Source organism: Octopus bimaculoides, chromosome 13, assembly GCF_046866305.1.
Source record: "Octopus bimaculoides isolate indiv1 chromosome 13, ASM4686630v1, whole genome shotgun sequence".
Classification (NCBI taxonomy): Eukaryota; Metazoa; Mollusca; class Cephalopoda; order Octopoda; family Octopodidae; genus Octopus; species Octopus bimaculoides.
In genome coordinates this window covers 56,893,577-56,899,576 of record NC_142940.1, presented here as the reverse complement: position 1 = coordinate 56,899,576, position 6,000 = coordinate 56,893,577, and the positions used below count along the sequence as shown (strand labels likewise).

At 37.6% G+C, this 6,000-nt stretch overlaps 1 protein-coding gene across 3 annotated transcripts in view; it reads left to right on the top strand.

The window, feature by feature from the left end:
- Positions 1-6,000, top strand: part of LOC106875977 (solute carrier family 4 member 11) — a 43,479-nt gene that overhangs the window by 14,350 nt on the left and 23,129 nt on the right. The window contains exon 1 of one of the 3 annotated variants that reach the window (XM_089361860.1): positions 1-7. This exon is cut by the window's left edge and continues 18 nt beyond it. The exons of the other annotated variants lie outside the window; for them this stretch is intronic. The gene's annotated coding sequence lies outside the window, so the exon portion shown is untranslated. The remainder of the gene's footprint in view (positions 8-6,000) is intronic. 3 annotated transcript variants of the gene reach the window in all.

Sequence of the window (6,000 nt, the reverse complement as noted above, 5' to 3'; positions counted from 1 at the left end):
GCAAGAGGTGGGTATGTGTTTATTTAGTTAGTTATTTATTTATTTTTGAAAAATTGAAATTTTACGAAATTTGTTTTCAGAACCATAGTCTCCCTATTTTTCTACGTTTTTCGCCAAAAAGAAATTTTTTTTAAAAAGTGAAAAATTAGGGGGTAAAGATAGGGAGGAAATTAAAATTTTGAAATGCCGCTTTTTTTTCAGATTCGGAATCGCCGCAGTCGAAATGGTGGGTTTCTGTAGGGGTGGGAGAAAGAAACCGCCTATATTTATATTTATATATATATATATATATATATATATGAGTGTATATACTTCTAAACCCATGAATATGTTTATATGTTTACAGACCACATGTAAATATATTTGGTAAATATATTTGGTTTTAACATTTAACTACTTTAAAAATATGTGTGCGCGTATAATTTCCGCATATATATATATATATATATATATATATATATATATATATATATATATATATATATATATACACACACAAACAATCTTGTGTATCTGTGAAGAGTTTAAAACTACCGCACGGTTCCTTGCTTGATTTTTTTTTTTTTTCCGTTTTCCAGTGTACGTGTAGACTTAATTTTACTAATACAAACACGAAAGAACTTTTGCAGAGGCGAACGAGTTTGCTTTATCTCCTCCACAACTGGGAAGAGACTCTGGGGTCCCTCCTTGCCATAAAAAAAAAAAAAAATTCACGGGTCACCTCTTTGGACTTCCCAGGTCTGAACCTATGTACTAGTTGCACTGTCACCTCTCGTGTGTGTTATGTATGTAATAAGATTCCCGTTTATATATAGTTGGGGTTTCAGCTTCAAGTATATCATTCTATAAGGAGATGGAGTTTTTACTGCCTTTTTTTTTTTACTTTTGCGACAAAACTTATTTTTTACAAATGACCCCTACTTTATAAATACTATCAGCTAAGTAAGTGGCCTTTCCCTAAATGCATTAAAAACATTATAATCTAAGCACTATTTGAGAAATTTATCGCCATTCTCTTTGAGCATATAAAAGACAAATTTGGCTGGGGCAAAATGGGTAAGCCAAGATAAAGGAAATTCGCTGCTTCGATTTTCCAGAATTACATTTGAAAACTGACTCGTACACATCAATATCCATTCGTAGATATCAGAAAGATCAGAAATACAAATAAAAATTTAAATATCAAGATCTAATGAAAGAGGATCAGGGAAAAATGACATATGAAATTAACGAAACTTGACTAAATAAATAAAGAAAAAATCAACATAAAATATTTTCGGTAATTTTTCAGATTAACACCCGCACGATTCCCTAACACTAACTCTAACCCTAAACCCAACCCCCTAACCCTGACCCTAAAACCCTAACCCTAACACCCTAGTGAAAATTGTGCGAGTGTTAATCTGAAAAATTACCATATTTTCTATAGCTTCTTCACGATCTGCTGATTGCCTCTGTTTGTGATATATTTTACACACCATGAAATTAAATTAAAGAGAATATATTGAAATTAGTCATTAATCATTTTGCCCCATTTTAGACATCATTTTCTGAAACTTGAAAATTATCTAATTAGACATTAGCGTGGGTAAAAATTGACTTGGAATCGAACAAAAGAAACACCAAAAATTATCCATATATTTTATGCAGGTCAAAGTTGAAGGGAAATTTCTTAAAAAATACTTGTTACCGTATTATGCTTTTGACTCCCTTAACTTCAACAAAAACTATGCTGACCAATTTTTGCTCCTAAAGATGATACGATGCTTGCAATGTAATGATTTCAAACAGACAGGGAGAAAATAACAAGAAATCAGGAATTACTCATTTTACCCCGGTTACTATATCACCTCTAAAAATTTTCGAGACCGCCCCCTGATACTCAGAGAATTGCAGGAAACTTGAAATATTGAAGTTTTGCTGATATGTATTGTTAGTATACATCAGCATTTCTCAACCGGGGTTCCTCAAAACTCTAGGGTTTCCCTGGAACCCTAGGGTTCTGCGAGAAAGAGTGAGATAATTTAATGCTAATTTCATGATTGTAATATATTTATACATGTGAGTGGAATTGGTAAACGGAAACTGAAAGAAGCCCGTCATAGATATATATGTGTGTGTTTATGTTTGTGTGTCTGTGTTTGTCCCCGCAACATCGCTTGACAACCGATGGTGGTGTGTTTACGTCCCCCGTAACTTAGCGGTTTGGCAAAGTTGACCGATAGAATAAGTACTAGGTTTACAAAAGAATAAGTCCTGGGGTCGATTTGCTCAACTAAAGGCGGTGCTCCAGCATGATGACGACAATGATAATAATGATGACGACAATGATGACAATGACGACAATGACGACAATGACACTGAATAGCGTTCACTGGTATATAAGAAGTTATAGAAACTTGTTTACATACATGAAAGAAACAAACCAACATGTGGCATGCATGAATACACATGCAGGTGCATTTCTAGATATCTATGTACATATATTCATACAGGTGTGTGTGTATATATGTGCATAGATATCCACAAAGATGCACTCATACAATTACTGTTTCTACTATAATGGCAATGACCTCCACTGCAACTGGTACAACCACTACCACAACCACCACCTCAACAATCATCACAGTCACTACTACAACTGCAACCACCACTGTTACCTCTACCAATGCTACAAGTACCACTACAAGAATGCATAGACATGTGTATGTGTTTGCATATACAGTGATCCCTTGCCATTTTGCAGTTCCCTTATCGCGGTTCCCTTATTGCGGTCTATTATTTAAGCTTACGTCGATCCCTCCGTGGTGTTGTTTTGCATATATAATACAATAAATACATACAAATTATAAAAATAATAACAATAAAATATACAGTACAGTACTGTTTCTACTTTGGATTTTCACCTTTCGTGGGGGTTTCGGAACGTAACACCTGTGATAGTTGAGGCTAAATTTGATGACTTTTTTTATGTCTCCTTTTTTTCTGGGAACAGCTTGATATATTTGTGAAGAGTCTATGGCATCGGAGAGCATAAAGATTAAAGTTGTAGTTGAGAAAAGTTAGCGGACATGGGAGACTGGAAGTCCTCTGAATATTGGAAAAGAGTTACCTGTATCATGGTGATTCACACCAGAGATCAAAACACTAACATCATGACTACTGCTCAATGCTTTGTGAACACTGTAAGGGCTGTAAGACCTGACATGGACAGCTGCAATGGAGACTATGAAGTTCTTAATACACACACAAGGGTGTGTATCCAAAACAGATCCAAAACAAGGATTTTTTAAGGGGTGAGGGCACACCAAAACAAGTAAAATATAAGTCAATTGAAGAAGAATTTATTATATTTCATCATCATCATCATCATAATTTAATGTCCATTGTCCGTGCTGGCATGGGTTGGATGGTTTGACCGGGCTGGCACACAGGAAGGCTGTGCCAGGCTCCAGTCTGATTTGGCATGGTTTTCTTCAGCTGGATACCCTTCCTAACACCAACCACTCCAAGAGGGTAATGGGTGTTTTTACGTGCCACGGGCATAGGTGTCATTTGTGTGACACCGGTATCTGCCATGACTGCGATTTTGCTCGGCTTGATGGGTCTTCTTCTCAAGCATGACATAATGCCAAAGGTCTTGGTCATTGCCTCCACTCAAAAGGGACTCGGCCACTTTGCCTCCATGAGGCCCAACACTCGAAAAGAACCCAGCCACTTTGCCTCTGCCAGGCCCAATGCTCGAAAGGAACTCAACCACTGTGCCTCTGTGAGGCCCAATGCTTGAAATGAACTCAGCCACTTTGCCTCTGTGAGGCCCAACATTCAAAGGTTGATTTTTTTTTTTTTACAAGGCGTAAGAGTGGCTGTGTGGTAAGAAGCTTGCTTACCAACCACATGGTTCTGGGTTCAACCCCACTGTGTGGCACCTTGGGCAAGTGTCTTCTACTATAGCCTCGGGCCAACCAAAGCCTTGTGAGTGGATTTGGTAGACGGAAACCGAAAGAAGCCCGTCGTATATATGTATATGTGTGTGTGTGTGTGTGTTTGTCCCCCCAACATCACTTGACAACTGATGCTGGTGTATTTACGTCCCCGTAACTTAGTGGTTCGGCAAAAGAGACCAATAGAATAAGTACTAGGCTTACAAAGAATAAGTCCTAGGGTCAATTTGCTCGACTAAAGGCAGTGCTCCAGCATGGCCACAGTCAAAATGACTGAAACGAATAAAAGAGATGCCACCATGGAGGGGAAAACTGTTAGGAGCTTCTAGAAGGTTGCTCAAGGACTGCATCCATCCCTGGAAGCTGTGGTTGAGAACTGCTGCTATAAAAGGTCAAACTCAGTGAAGCTATTCTGTTTTGTTTGGCCAGTTAAACCAATGACCAAACAATGTTGATTTATTTACCAACTTTTAATTTTAAAATCAACAGAAGCAGCTGTTGAAGAGAGGTGACAACACATTTAATGAGCCGAGAAGACTATGAGCAGCTGGTGTGTGTGTGTGTGTGTGTGGTATTAATCTAGAATGACGGGGATGTGGTGGGGGTGCTATTACTTTATCTTGTGAGCGGATCTGGTAAACAGAAGCCCATCATGTGTGTGTGGGTGTTACTGTCTATGATTGTAAATGAGCACCAGATGTGATACAAGCGGTGTTGTCCATTTCCAGTCTTCTGTGTAAAGCATGTCTGGCCATGGAGAAATATTATTTTGCTTTGTCTGGAAATGAGTGAGGGTTGGCAGCAGGAAGGACATCCAGCCGTAGAAAATCTACCTCAACAGTAGATTTTGTCTTGGCATGTAGTTGACTGCGTACATGTTACAGAACAACTACTTAAGAGGTAAGGGGTGGAGGTACAAGAAAATGGTCAAGAGCCACTGATTTAACCCTTTAGCATTTAAACTGGCCATATCCATCTCAAGAACCCATTTTGTGTTCAAACTGGCAAGATATTGTCTCTCACAGCTGCCTCACAATGTAATCCTAAAAATAAACAGTCACACCATTGCAATCCCAAATCTATGAGATAATGCATGATTAATTCAAAGCAATGTGAATGCATAAGCATTGCATTTGGCAGAGTAATCTGAATGCTAAAGAGGTTAAGGAATACTCAGCCACTTATTCTATTGATAGTTCCATTGATCAAACAGACAGATAGACCATTTGTTGTTGAAATCGGTAAAGAGTCATCATTGGTCTTGTACTCAACTTCCTCAATGGATATAAAAAAACAAAAAAAGATGAAACTATCCTGGCGTATTGTTTAGTTTTTCCATGAAGATCTTCAGTTTAGTCACCCACTGAAAATGATGTGAGTTGTTCATTCTGTCGCTTTGATATTTTAATCCCTACAATACATTGATTGTTGTTAGCATAGGTGACATGTTGTTTATAGTGTGAAGCAACACGACACCGTTGACCATCGTAAGTCCTCTCTGACCTTCGGATGAGGTGAAATTTAATTTTAATTTTTACTGTCATTGATACACTTGTATTGGACATATCGTTTATCATTTGCTGTGTTATTTGTAGAGCAAGTGGTAAGCTGATCATGAGAAGAGGTTTCAATTTCTGAATGGAGTTATTCTCTCTTCAAAATTTGCATCACTAATGTCCTTGGAAACGATATGAATATCACTTCTCTGTTTACCTAAAATATGTGAGCTTTGTGTTTGATCGTGTTGAATATCCAGCTGGACCAGGTGTGGGATGGCTGAGAGGATGCTTATGCCTGCTTGTGGCTACACAGGCACCTTAACCTTTTAGCATTTATGTTACTTTGTCAAATGTGATACTTATTTATTCACATCATTTTTGAATTAACCATGCATTATCTTGTAGCTTTGAGATATTGATGATATGATCATTTATGTTTAGAATGGCATTGTTAGGTAAGTGTGAAAGGCTGGATATAGCCAGTTTGAAAATAAAACCGAACATTTGGGTTAGATATGGCCAGTTATAAACCCTTTAGCATTGAGATTATTTTGTCA